The sequence below is a fragment of the Hypanus sabinus genome, chromosome 6 (assembly GCF_030144855.1).
Source record: "Hypanus sabinus isolate sHypSab1 chromosome 6, sHypSab1.hap1, whole genome shotgun sequence".
Lineage (NCBI taxonomy): Eukaryota > Metazoa > Chordata > Chondrichthyes > Myliobatiformes > Dasyatidae > Hypanus > Hypanus sabinus.
Window position 1 is genome coordinate 31,187,477 of NC_082711.1, and position 14,182 is coordinate 31,201,658.

At 42.7% G+C, this 14,182-nt stretch overlaps 1 long non-coding RNA gene across 1 annotated transcript; it reads right to left on the reverse strand.

The window, feature by feature from the left end:
• Window positions 1-23: 23 nt before the first annotated feature.
• Window positions 24-14,005, reverse strand: LOC132395387 (uncharacterized). The gene is made up of 3 exons (XR_009512595.1): window positions 12,621-14,005; window positions 8,946-9,052; window positions 24-346 (listed from the first exon to the last, which is right to left on the reverse strand). It is a non-coding gene; the product is annotated as an uncharacterized LOC132395387 (long non-coding RNA).
• Between the last annotated feature and the right edge of the window lie 177 nt (window positions 14,006-14,182).

A 14,182-nucleotide genomic window follows, 5' to 3' on the forward strand; every position in this document is an offset into this window, starting at 1 on the left:
GGACACCATACATTTACCTTTATGGCATTTTAATCAAGCTCATCTAAAATGTAGTTTATATAAGGTGTCTGGAGAGAGAGAGAGAGAGAGAGAGAGAGAGAGAAAAAAAGAGCTTTAGCACAAATCCCATTGGCATTTTATATTTGAAATTTTCTGTCAGTGTTAAACCATCCAAAAAAGCTACCATCACATTTAGTAAACTTTATTTCACCACAACTCCAAAACCAAACGGAGAAGTTGTCTTCCTGCCTTCAGGCCATGAAATTTTGGTTACACTCTCCAAGTGGGAACCTCCACCCATAGAGAAAGCCTCTTGAGACTGTAACATTGAATCAGGTTCGCGAGTCTGGTGAGTGAGACAGAAAACATTGACTGCAAATAAGTATACTAATCATATATTTAAAAACAAAAATTCAACCAAACATTCATGTTCCCTAAGTTACAGACAATGCCAAGCTGTATATTCAACAATCATAATTAATTAAAGCACGTGCAGAGCATACCTTCCCAACAGCTAAGTGCACTGCTTGCCTTAGACAAAAGAAGAGAGCGCAAGCCCCTTCCACATGCTATTTTATACCTGGGACATTTGAAACTGGTCACCAGGCAGCTAATCAATGGGAAAAGCGGCTGGCAGTTTCTAAATGAACCAATCACAACAGAAGCAACATTTGACGAGCAGTATGCAGGGGACAGGGATCCACAATGCGAGAGAGGATAGCGAGATGAAGAATAAAGGACAGGTGTGGACTACACGGTTCTGGAATATTAAGTGTGTAGTAGGGAAAGGTGAGGAGGAACAAGTGATAAGGAGGACACATGTACAGCGGGATGGTCTGACGGAACATGGAGTTAAACGTGCAGAAAGAATAAGTAAATTTAGGAAGGACAACAAAATTCAAGAGGCGTATAGCCCGATGGGAGTTCAGGGAGCAGGGTTAAGCACAATAGGCAGCGATTTAAACAGAGAGAGGAGAAATGGGCTAAAAATTCTATATCTGAATGCACGAAGTGTCAGAAATAAGGCGGATGAGCTTGAAGCTCAGCTGAAAATGGGTAACTATGAAGTTGTTGGGATAACGGAGACATGGCTGCAGGGAGATCAGACCTGGGAAATGAATGTACAAGGGTATACGTGCTACCGTAGGGACAGAAATGTGGGCAGAGGGGTGGGGTGGCCCTGTTGGTGAAGAATGAGATTCAGCCCTTTGCAAGGGGGGAAGTGGGATCAGGAGAAGTAGAGTCTGTGTGGATAGAACTGAGGAACAGCTTGTACAAGAGCCGACCAGGGACAAGGCTATTCTGGATTTAATGTTGTGTAATGAACAGGATTTGATAAACGATCTTGAAGTAAAGGAGCCATTAGGAGCTAGTGACCATAATATGATGTTTTTATCTGCAATTTGAGAAGGATAAGGGCAGTTCGGAGGTGTTAGTGTTGCAGTTGAACAAAGGAGACTATGGAGCCATGAGGGAGGAGCTGGCCAAAGTTAACTGGATGGATATCCTAGCAGAAAAGACAGTGGAACAACAATGGCAGGTATTCTTGGGAATAATGCCCAAGGTGCAAAATCAGTTTATCCCCCAGAGAAGGAAGGATTCAAAGGGGGGAAAGGGGCCACAGTGGTTGACAAAGGAAGTCGGAGATTGCATAGCATTAAAAAAAAAAGGAAGTATGACAGAGCTAAGGTGAGTGGGAGGTCAGATGATTGGGAAGTTTTTAAGGAACAACAGAACTTAGCTAAAAAGGCAATACGGGGAGAAAAAACTGAGGTACGAATGCAAGCTAGCCAGGAATATAAGGAGGATGGCAAAAGCTTTTTTAGGTATGTGAAGAGAAAGAAGATAGTAAAGAACAATGTTGGGCCCTTGAAGAATGAATTGGGTGAAATTGTTATGGGAGACAGAGAAATGGCAGAGTTTAATAAGTACTTTAGATCTGTCTTTACTAGGGAAGACACAAGCAATCTCCCAGATGTATGGATGGGCCAAGGACATAGGATAACAGAGGAAATGAAACAGATTGACATTAGGAAGGAAACGGTGATGAGTAGACTGATGGGACTGAAGACTGACAAATCCCCAGGTCCAGACGGTCTGCATCCTAGGGTACTAAAGGAGGTAGCTCTGGAAATTGCGGATACATTGGTAATCATTTTCCAATGTCCCTTAGATTCAGGATCAGTTCCTGAGGATTGGAGAATGGCTAATGTTATCCCACTTTTTAAGAAAGGAGGGAGGGAGAAAACAGAGAACTATCGACCTGTCAGCCTAACATCAGTAGTGGGGAAGATGCTAGAGTCCATTATTAAGGATGAAATAGTGGCATATCTAGATAGCAGCAGTAGGATTGGGCCGAGCCAGCATGGATTTACCAAGGGCAAATCATGCTTGACTAAACTATTGGAGTTTTTCGAGGATGTAACCAGGAAGTTAGACAGGGAGATCCAGTGGATGTAGTGTACCTTGATTTTCAGAAGGCATTTGATAAGGTCCTACATAGGAGATTGGTGGGTAAAATCAGAGCTCATGGCATTGGGGGGAAGATATTGACATGGATAGAAAACTGGTTGGCAGATAGAAAGCAAAGGGTAGCGGTGAATGGGTGTTTCTCGGAATGGCAGGTGGTGACTAGTGGGGTGCCACAGGGCTCGGCATTGGGACCACAGCTGTTTAAGATTTACATCAATGATTTAGATGAAGGCATTAAGAATGGCATCAACAAATTTGCTGATGATACTAAGCTGGGTGGCAGTGTGACATGTGATGAGGATGTTAGGAGAATTCAGGGTGACTTGGATAGGCTGGGTGAGTGGGCAGATACTTGGCAGATGATGCTTAATGTGAATAAGTGTGACTTTGGGAGTAAGAACAGGAAGACAGATTATTATCTGAATGGTGTAGAGTTAGGTAAGGGAGCAATACAAAGAGATCTAGGAGTCCTTGTTCATCAGTCACTGAAGGTGAATGAGCAAGTACAGCAGGCAGTGAAGAAGGCTAATGAAATGCTGGCCTTTATTACAAAGGGAATTGAGTACAAGAGCAAGGAAATCCTTTTGCATTTGTACAGGGTCCTGGTGAGACCACACCTGGAGTATTGTGTACAGTTTTGGTCTCCAGGGTTAAGGAAGGACATCCTGGCTATAGAGGAAGTGCAGTGTAGATTCACAAGGTTAATTCCTGGGATGTCCGGACTGTCTTAAGCAGAGAGGTTAGAGAGATTGGGCTTGTACACACTGGAATTAAGGAGATTGAGAGGGGATCTGATTGCAACATAGAAGATTATTAAGGGATTAGACAAGATAGAGGAAGGAAATATGTTCCAGATGCTGGGAGAGTCCAGTACCAGAGAGCATGGTTTGAGAATAAGGGGTAGATCATTTAGGACAGAGTTAAGGAAAAACTTCTCCCAGAGAGTTGTGGGGGTCTGGAATGCACTGGAGGCCAATTCTCTGGATGCTTTCAAGAAGGAGCTAGATAGGTATCTATAGGGGAATCAAGGGATATGGAGACAAGGCAGGAACCAGGTATTGATAGTAGATGATCAGCCATGATCTCAGAATGGCGGTGCAGGCTCGAAGGGCCGTATGGTCTACTTCTGCAGCTATTGTCTATTAGCCAAAGGGCAGAGACTAACAGTTTAGGAACAGCAAAATCCTTGAGAGATATGTCTAAAAGTCCATGTAGATTACATTAAGTAGTGGCAGACTTTAGTGGCTGAGACATAACGCCAACCTCAGAATTACCTACAAAAGACTGACTGAACTGTCCACTGTGCAGAGTAGACCATAAGACAAAGGAGCAGAAGTCGGCCATTTGGCCCATTGAGTCTGCTCAGCCATTTCATCCTGAGCTGATCCAATTTCCCCTTTAGTCCCATTTCCCCATCTTCTCACCATAATTTTTGATGCCCTGACTACTCAGATACCTATCAATCTCTGCCTTAAATACACCCAATGACTTGGCCTCCACTGCCACCCATGACAACAAATTCCATAGGTACACCACCCTCTGGCTAAAAAATTTTTTCGCATCTCTGTTCTGAATGGGCACCCTGCAATCCTCAAGTCATGTCCTCTTGTACTAGACTCCCCCACCATGGGAAACAACTTTGCCAAATCCACTCTGTCCATGCCTTTCAACATCCAAAATGTTTCTATGAGGTCCCCCCTCATTCTTCTAAACTCCAAGGAGCACAGTCCAAGATTGGTGAAACGTTTCTCATATGTTAACCCTCTCATTCCCAGTATCATTCCAGTGAATCTTCTCTGAACCCTCTCCAATGTCAGCACATCCTTTCTTAAATAAGGAGCCCAAAATTGTACACAGTATTCCAAGTGAGGTCTTACCAGTGCCTTATAGAGCCTCAACATCACATCCCTGCTCCTATACTCTATTCCTCTAGAAATGAATTCCAACACTGCATTCGCCTTCTTCACCACTGACTCAACCTGGACGTTTAAGGGTATCCTGCACGAGGACTCCCAAGTCCCATTGCGTCTCAGAACTTTGAATTCTCTCCCTATTTAAATAATAGTCTGCCCATTTATTTCTTCTACCAAAGTGCACGACCGTACACTTCCCAACATTGTAATTCATTTGCCACTTCTTTGCCCATTCCCCCAATCTATCCAAGTCTCTCTGCAGACTCTCTGTTTCCTCAGCACTACCGGCCCCTCCACCTATCTTTATATCATCAGCAAACTTAGCCACAAAGCCATCGATTTCATAATCAAAACTGTTGATATACAATGTAAAAAGAAGCGGCCCCAACACAGACCCCTGTGGAACGCCACTGGTAACTGGCAGCCAACCAGAATGGGATCCCTTTATTCCCACTCTCTGTTTCCTGCCAATCAACCAACGCTCTATCCACGTATGTAACTTACCTGTAATTCCATGGGCTCTTATCTTATTTAGCAGCCTCATGTGCACCTTATCAAAGGCCTTCTGAAAATCCAAATACACAACATCCACTGCATCTCCCTTGTCTAGCCTACTTGTAATTTCCTCAAAAAATTGCACTAGGTTTGTCAGGCAGGATTTTCCTTTAAGGAAACCATGCTAAGTTCTGCCCATTTTGTCATTTGCCTCCAGGTATTCCGTAACCTCATCCTTGACATCAACTCCAACAACTTCCCAACCACCGATGTCAAGCTAACAGGTCTATAATTTCCTTTTTGCTTCCTTGCCCCCTTCTTAAATAGAGGAGTGACATTTGCAATCTTCCAGTCCTCCGGAACCAGGCCAGAATCTGTTGAAATATCATTGCTAATGCCTCCGCAATCTCCACAGCTACTTCCTTCAGAACACGAGGGTGTATTCCATCTGGTCCAGGAGATTTATCTACCCTTAGTCTATTCAGCTTCCTGAGTACTTTCTCTGTCGTAATTGTGACTGTGCATATTTCTCTTCCCTGGCATCCTTGAATGTCCAGTATATTGCTAATGTCTTCCTCAGTGAAGACTGATACAAAATACTCATTCAGTTCCTCCGCCATCTCCTTATCTCCCATTCCAATTTCTCCAGCATCATTTTCTATCGGTCCTATATCCACTCTCAGCTGTCTTTTACTCTTTATATACTTGAAAAAGCTTTTAGTATCCTCTTTGATATTATTTGCTAGCTTCCTTTCATAGTTCATCTTTTCTCTCTTAATGACCTTCTTAGTTTCCTTTTGTAAGCTTTTAAAAACTTCCCAATCCTCTCTCTTGCTTTGCTTTTACTCTGGCTTTGACTTCTCTTGTCAGCCACAGTTGCATCCTTTTCCCATTCGAAAATTTCTTCTTCTTTGGACAATATCTGTCTTGCACCTTCCTCACTTCTTGCATAAACTCCAGCCACTGCTGCTCTGCCGTCCTTCCCGCTAGTGTCCCTTTCCAGTCAACCTTGGCTTGTTCCTCTCTCATGCCACTGTAATTTCCTTTACTCCACTGAAATACCAACTCATCGGATTTCAGCTTCTCTTTCTCAAGTTTCACAGTGAACTCAATCATGTTGTGATCACTGCCTCCTAAGGGTTCCTTCGCTTCCATCTCTCTAATCACCTCTGGTTCTTTACACAATACCCAATCCAGTACAGCCGATCCCCTAGTGGGCTCAACAACAAGCTGTTCTAAAAAGCCATCTCATAGACATTCTACAAATTCTCTCTCGAGATCCAGTGCTGACCTGATTTTCCCAATCCACTCGCATGTTAAAATCCCCCACAATTATCATAACACTGCCCTTCTGGCAAGCCTTTTCCATTTCCTGTTGTAATTTGTAGTCCACACCACTGCAGCTGTTTGGAGGCCTGTAGATAACTGCCATCAGGGTCCTTTTACCCCTGCGATTTCTTAGCTCAACCCATAAAGATTCTGTTCCTTCCAATCCTATGTCAACTCTTTTTAATGATTTAATATCATTTCTTACCATTAAAGTCACACCATCCCCTCTACCTCCCTGCCTATCCTTCGGATACACCATGTGTCCTTGGACGTTCAGCTCCCAGAGACATGCATCCTTTAGCCACGTCTCAGTGATGGCCACAATATCATACCTGCCAACCTGTAACTGTACAACAAGATCATCCACCTTATTCTTTATGCTGCGTGCACTTAAGTATAACACCTTAAGTCCAGTATTTGGCACTTTTTGCATTGATTGCACTGCAACTCATCCCAATGGCTGCAAATTTGCTCCATCACTTGCCTGCCTGTCCTTCCTGATATCCTTACTGCTCACTACCTTGGATCTATTTCTGTTTTCCCTCTGCTCCGCTCCATCATTCCGGTTCCCATCCCCCTGCCAAATTAGTTTAAACCCTCCCTAACAGCTCTGTTAAACCTCTCTGCCAGGATATTTGTCCCCCTAGGATTCAAGTGTAACCCGTCCTTTTTGTACAGGTCACACCTGCCCCAAAAGAAGTCCCAATGATCCAGAAATCATATCATTAGGGCTTCCATCTAGGACATTTATTCCCCAGAATGTAGATTAGTGAGAGGAGATTTGATAGAGGTATGCAAAATTACGGCGTGCCTAGAAGGGGTAAATGCAAGCGTGCTTTTCCACTGAGATTGGTTGAGGCGACAACTAGAGCTCATGGGTTAAGGGTGAAAGGTGAATTTTTTAAGAGTAATATGAGAGGAAACTTTTTCACTCAGAGAGTGTGGAATGAGCTGCCAGCACAAGTGGTCAGTGCAATTTCAATGTCAACGTTCAAGAGAAGTTGGATAGGTATTTGGATGGGAGGGGTATGGAGAGCTATCATCCGAGTGCAGGTCGATAGCACGGGGCAGTTCAGCACAGACTGGATGGGCCGGTTTCTGTGCTGTAGTTTTTCTATGACTCTATGACATGTCCTCCATCTCAGGAAGGAAGCATAGGAGCCTGCAGACCTACACTCAATGATACAGGAACAAGTCCTCCATCTGATTTCTGAAGGGTCATGGACACGAACTCCTTTTTCCTTCCTTTGCACGAATTTAATTTGTAACGTTATATCTTTGCTCTGTACTGCTGCTGCAAACAAATTCCATGTCTAATTAGATCCTGTGATAAGGATAACTGCAGAAGCGAATAAGGAGAAGGGGAATTAGCAAAACTAAGAGTTAGACTCAAGGGTTGATGTGGAAATAGAAGCAATTTTTCTTTGGTTTTGGATGGAGCTACATCTTGAAACATATTGTGCTAGGGAAGAAAGGGGGGTTTGTAAGAGACCTCTGTTAATTAAATATTAAATGTCTCTAAAAACCATCCTGGAATATTTGATCAGGTATTGTCAGATTACTCTGAATAACATTAACTTTGTAATACCCTAGATAGGGATGAGATACGGACAGGACCAACTGATATGATTAAGGAAAAGCAGAGACATTGATTAGATTAATACCTCTGTGGGGAAATGATTAAATAAGCAAATGATATCTGTTTTGTTTGATCCTGTATGTGCATTAAAAGTACATAAACATGGGGAAATAATGCTTGGGCGGACAGTCACAGAGACATTCTGAACTATTCTCCTGAGCTATCAATCCTGCGCTTCTCTCAACTCCTGTGATCTTTATAAATGACTTGGATGAAGATGAGTTAGTAGGCTTGCAGATGGCAGATGACGGAAAGGTTGGTGGTGTTGTGGATAGTGCAGGACATTGTTGAGGATTACAATGGGACATTGATAGGGTGCAGAGCTGGGCTGAAAAGTGGCAGATAGAGTTCAACCCTGAAAAGTGTGAATTGATTCACTTTGGAAGGTCACGTTTGAAGGCAGAGTACAGGGTTAATGGCAGGAATCTTACCAGTGTGGCGGGACACAGAGATCTTGAGGTCCATGCCCACAGATCCCTCAAGGTTGCCGTACAAGTCAATAGATTTGTCAAGAAGGCATACAGTATGTTGGCTTTCATTCATCGGAGGAATGAGTTCAAGATCCCCAACATAATGTTGCAGCCCTATAAAACCCTGGTTAGATCACACTTGGAAGTTTGTGTTCAGTTCTGGTCATCACATTATAGGTAGGGTGTGGAAGCTTTAGAGAAGGTGAAGTGGAGATTTATCTGGATGAGAGAATATGTTTTATGGGAACATAAGAGCATAAGAAATAGAAGCAGGAGTAGGCTATCTGGCCTGGCAAGCCTGTCTGCCATTAAATAAGATCATGGCTGATCTGGCCATGGACTCATCTCCACCTACCTGCCTTTTCCTCAGAACCCTTAATTCCCCTACTGTGCAAAAATCTACCAAACCTTGTCTTAAATAGCCTCCACTGTTTCATTGGGCAGAGAATTCCACAGGTTCACCATTCACTGGGAAAAGCAGTTCTTCCTCATCCCCAACCTAAATTTATTCTCCCAAATCTTGAGGCTACTAAGGGTGATTGATAAGTTCGTGGCCTAGGGTAGAAGGAGTCAATTTTAGAAACCTGGCACATTTATTTTTCAACATAGTTCCCCTCCTACACTTACACACTTAGTCCAGAGGTCATGGAGCGTACGGATCCCTTCTTTGTAGAAGTCGGCGTCTTGGACCTCCAGAAGTGGTCCACAGCAGGGGTGATTTATAAGTTTGTGGCCTAAGGTAGAAGGAGATGAGTTATACAGCTCTTCTTACATGCACGTGCAGTTCAACTCTTTGAGTGATTATGCAGAAAGTTTGAAGTTAATAACTTTTGTGGTATTTCTGTTTCAGATAATTGAAAATTGCAAGTAAGCACTGTCTGAGAAAATGGACAACATCGGCCTTTGTGCAGTCATCTGCCACCTCGGTCTCAAGGGCTTCTCACCCAAGGAGGTCCACGAGGACATGGTGGCAACACCAGGGGAGGGTGAAAAATAAATGTGCTAAGTTTTCGAAAATTGGCTCCTTATACCTTAGGCCATGAATTTATCAATCACCCCTCGTATGTTGAGGGAATAGGTTGAGTGAGGTAGGCTTTTCTTTTTGGAGCAAAGGAGGATGAGGGGTGACTTGATAGAAGTGTACATGATGATAAGGGGCATAGACCGAGTGGACAGCCAGAGACCTTTTCCCTTGGGTGGAAACGGCTAATATGAGGGGATATAATTTTAAGGTGACCAGAGGAAAGTATGGGGGAGATGCCAGAGATTAGTCTTTTTTCATGGAGAGTGGTGAGTGCAAGGTATATGCTGCTAAGGGTGATGGTAGAGGCAAATACATCAGGGCCATTTAAGTGACTCTTTGATAGATGCATTATTGATAGAAAAATGGAGGGCTATATGGAAGGGAAGTGTTAGAGAGATCTTACAGCTGGCACAACATCATGGGCCGATAGCCTGCACTGTGTTGTGTTTTAGTCTGAACACCTTGATTTTATTTTGCCTCTACAATAAGCATGGTCTCATCGAACCCCTTATGCCCACTGACAACTGGGAAAGACACCACCTATAAAGGAGCAGGAGTAGACTAGACAGTGACTGAATTTTTCTAAAATAGGTGGTTACGGGTTCCAATCCATTCCAGAAACCAACACTACAATGTTATAGTCTTTAGCAGTTAAACTGATAAGAGGGTCACTTGCCAAGATAGGCAAATATTCAATGTATCATAAAAAGAACAAAGCTCCACAAATTCAATTTTTTAAAACATTCAGATGCTGCATATCTGAAACAAAAATCGTTAGAAATCCCAGGTCAGAGAGAACCTGTAGAGAGAGAAACAACTAACTTTTCAGATATTTTATTCACAAACCACACGTTGCCAATTATTAGGCTGTAGGGATAAATTTAAAAACAAGGTTTTTAGAAAGCAGCATTTATTTTTATATACCTCTGACATTATTTTACAACCATCTTTGATTAATATTTATTCAAATAATTGTAACATTTCAACTTCCTGAAAAATATATTCTTTCTAAGTAGAAAGACTAATCTTAAGTAATGGACAAATATTCTGGTGTTACTAAGAAATAATACTTACAGTATAATACTGGCACAGGCAGTGAATGGTGCTACGTTATGATAGTAAGGAAAATATAGACTTAATTAGATAAAACATTTTGACATTTGCATCATCTCAAAAGCCCTCTTTCAAGATGGCTACAATATCATTGTTACAAGACAAAGATATTTTTTTAAAACTTTAAATATCTATTTATTGTATATAACCAGATAACAATTACAGCACGGAAACAGGCCATCTCGGCCCTTCTAGTCCATGCCGAACGCTTACACTCACTTAGTCCCACCAACCTGCACTCAACCCATAACCCTCCATTCCTTTCTTGTCCATATACCTATCCAATTTTTTTAAATGACAAAATTGAACATGTTGCAAATGTAAAAAAGTATCTTCCTGCAGTTTGTATTGGATGTTAATGTGAAAAATATCCTTGAATAGCACAGACTTTGAACATCAAACCATGATAACACTTTTCAGCGAGGATTATATGAAAAATGGGAGTGGTTTGCAAACATTGATAACAACTAACACATCTCATCTGTCCAGCAAACTACATGAAACTCTCTCCACTAAAGTTTATGCGTGCGTTATTCATAATGCAACATGAAGAGTTCAAAGTTCACAATTCAAAGTTAATTTATTACTAAAGAACGTATATGTTACCACATATTACCTTCAGTTTCATTTACCTGCAGGCAGTTTCAGGGAAAAAAGAAACACAACAGAATTTACAATAAACTACACATAAATAGAGCAACACGAGTGAATCTGCAGATGCTGGAAATAAATAAAAACACAAAATGCTGGCAGAACTCAGCAGGCCAGACAGCATCTATGGGAGGAGGTAGTGATGACGTTTCGGGCCGAAACCCTTCATCCCAAAACTTAGATATGCTCCTCCCATAGATGCTGTCTGCTGAGTTCTGCCAGCATTTTGTGTTTTTATTAATAGAGCAAGACTGACTAAAGCAAATGTGCGAAAGACAAACTGTGCAAATAAAAAATAATACTTAGTACTTGAGTTGTCAGGAGTCCTTGAAAGAGAGTCTGTAGGTTGTAGAACCAGTTCAGAGTTGTGGAGAATGTAGGGTAGCAAAAACAAAATGCTGGAGCAACTCGATAGGTCAGGCAGCTCCTATGGAAAGAAATAATGTGTCGATATTTCAGGCTGAGACCCTGAACCTGGTGGTGTGGGACCTAAGGCTTCTGTCCCTCCTGTTGATAGTAGTAGTGAGAAGCAGGAATGGCCTGGGTGGGGGAGGGGGCTTTGATGATGGATGCTACTTTCTCGTGGCAGTTCTCCGTGTAAATGTGCTGAATGGCGTTCCCTGTGATCCACCACTTCCTGCGGCCCTTCCCATTCCTGGGCATTGGTGTCTTCCGGCTCTCATTGACTTAATATAGAAGTTAAATAAGGGAAACTCTATCAGCCAAAGACAGGCACCACTCCTAATTGGACAGATTTCTGCATTTCTCTTATCGCTGGTCATGGTATCCCCACCACTGTTCCAGATTCAGAATCGGGTTTATAACCTCTGACAAAGGTCGTGAAATTTGTTGTCTTGTGTAGTACAATGCAAAACATGGAAAAAAAATTCTATAAAACTTTAAATAAATAAATAGTGGACTGGAGGAATAGTGAGGTCGTGTTCATGAACCATTCAGAAAGCTGATGATGGAGAGGAAGAAACTCACATCCTTAAGAAGCAACTGTGCTGTCAGCAGAAGAGAAGTTATCACTAACCCTGACTAACAGTGGTCTCATAAGAACTCATCTTCACCTGCCAGCTTTTTCCTATTAACTCTTAATTCCCCTACTATCCAAAAATCTATCCAACCTTGTCTTAAATATATTTACTGAGGTAACCTCCACTGCTTCATTGGGCAGTAATTCCACAGGTTCACCACTCTTTGGGAAAAGCAGTTCATAGAAACATAGAAGCATAATACAGGCCCTTCGGCCCACAAAGCTGTGTCAAAACCTTAGAAATTACCTAGGCATATCCATAGCCCTCTATTTTCCTAAGCCCCATGTATCCATCCAGGAGTCTCTTAAAAGACACTACTGTTTCTGCCTCCATCACCACTCCTGGCAGCCCATTCCACTCACACACCACTCTGCGTAAAAAACTTAATCCTGGCACCTCTGCCAAGAGTCTTACCATTAATTCTATATTCTGCCATCATATTTGACCTACCGAAATGAACCACCTCACACTTACCTGATTTGCACAGATGTAGTTTTATTCTCTCTTTCAAGGCGTGCATAAAAGGTGTTGAGCTCATCTGGGAGTGAAGTATCACAGCCATTGATGCCCAATGAAGGATATCAGCCCAAAACATTATCAGTTTATTGCTCTCCATAGATCCTGCCTGACCTGCTGAGTTCTTCCATCCATTATTGCTGTTAGGTTTTGTTTCATAGGAAGCAATGGCACGCATCTGACTGTGATCCGTGCAACATACATAGTTCTACCAAAGGAGCCACCCCATTCGTATGGCAACATCACGTGTGCTATAAAAGAAACGTTACCAGTGGCAACCATATCAAGAGATCAAACAACCTTGTCGTTTATTCTGCAAATCAAGGATGCCTTGCTCAGCAGACATAAAAAGTTTTGCATCATTAATACTGACTAAACGCTTTACGAATTAGGGAATTTGCAAGGAGGAGCCGAGTGCAAGACTGTACAAGGTCAGGCATGTGTCGAAGCTGCACGGGTAACTGCCGTGGAATCGGCATGCAGGTTTCAGACAGCGATGCCTCAGTTCCTGTGAGCCACACAACGCAGACACGACACTGTGTAAGTGCAGCCTTCCACTCGGGCACCGTGACAAGATGTACAACTTCATACGCATATCCGGTTCACCAAGCTAATGCAGATCAGCTGTGACACATACTTCATCGCCAGGATGACTTCAGTCGCAGTACAAGTTCAACCAAGCCTGAGGCAACCAAAAGGAAATGTCATCAATTAAACATTGCCACTCAGTTCATTAGTGGAAGGTCAGCAGTTTGCTTTCAGAGTGAAGGTATAATGAAGCAAACATCTACTAAATTAATTTCTTCGATAATTTCCGGCAGACATTTCAGATTAACTCCATAATGTGCAGGTTGCTGGGTTCCATTTGAAACCAGTCAGACGGTGGTGGGGAACATAGAAGGTAAAACAGAACAGCATAGGCTTCAGCCTACAATGAGGCCCTCCGCTGGGCAGGGTCAACCATGGTCCCAGCTCTCTATGTGATATGCAAACCAGCTTAAGGAACCCGTCTGTCATGTTGTGGCAAAATAATTAAATTAGCAATCAAATGCCCAACCAAATGAATCTCTTCTGCCAACAATATGTTCATATCCTCGCAGTTCTGACAGATTCATGTACCTATCAAAGAGCCTGTTGAGCAGCTCTTCCACTAAGATGGCAATGCACTCAGTCGCAGCAGCCTCTCCAGGTTGTCTTTTATTGTCCTTTTAAAAATTTTATTTTTACAGTTGCAGATACTGCTGGACAGGAGGGATGATGGCACCGAAAAGTGACTCCTTGGCTTTCATCTTCAGAAACAGTTCCTCACTTAATGTCTTTATTTTTCCCTCTCAGGGTTCTTTTGAAGACCCTGACCTGGAGTTCCAAGCAGGCTTCGGTTCTTTGCGGGAATGGGACCCGTTCTCGGGGTTCCACGACTGGCCGTTATTCAACATGCCAAGGGTTCGGCCTGAGAGTCTCGGTCGTGATCGGAAGCCTGAGATCGTGGGGCTCTGGAGACGGGTGGATTGAGGGTCGGT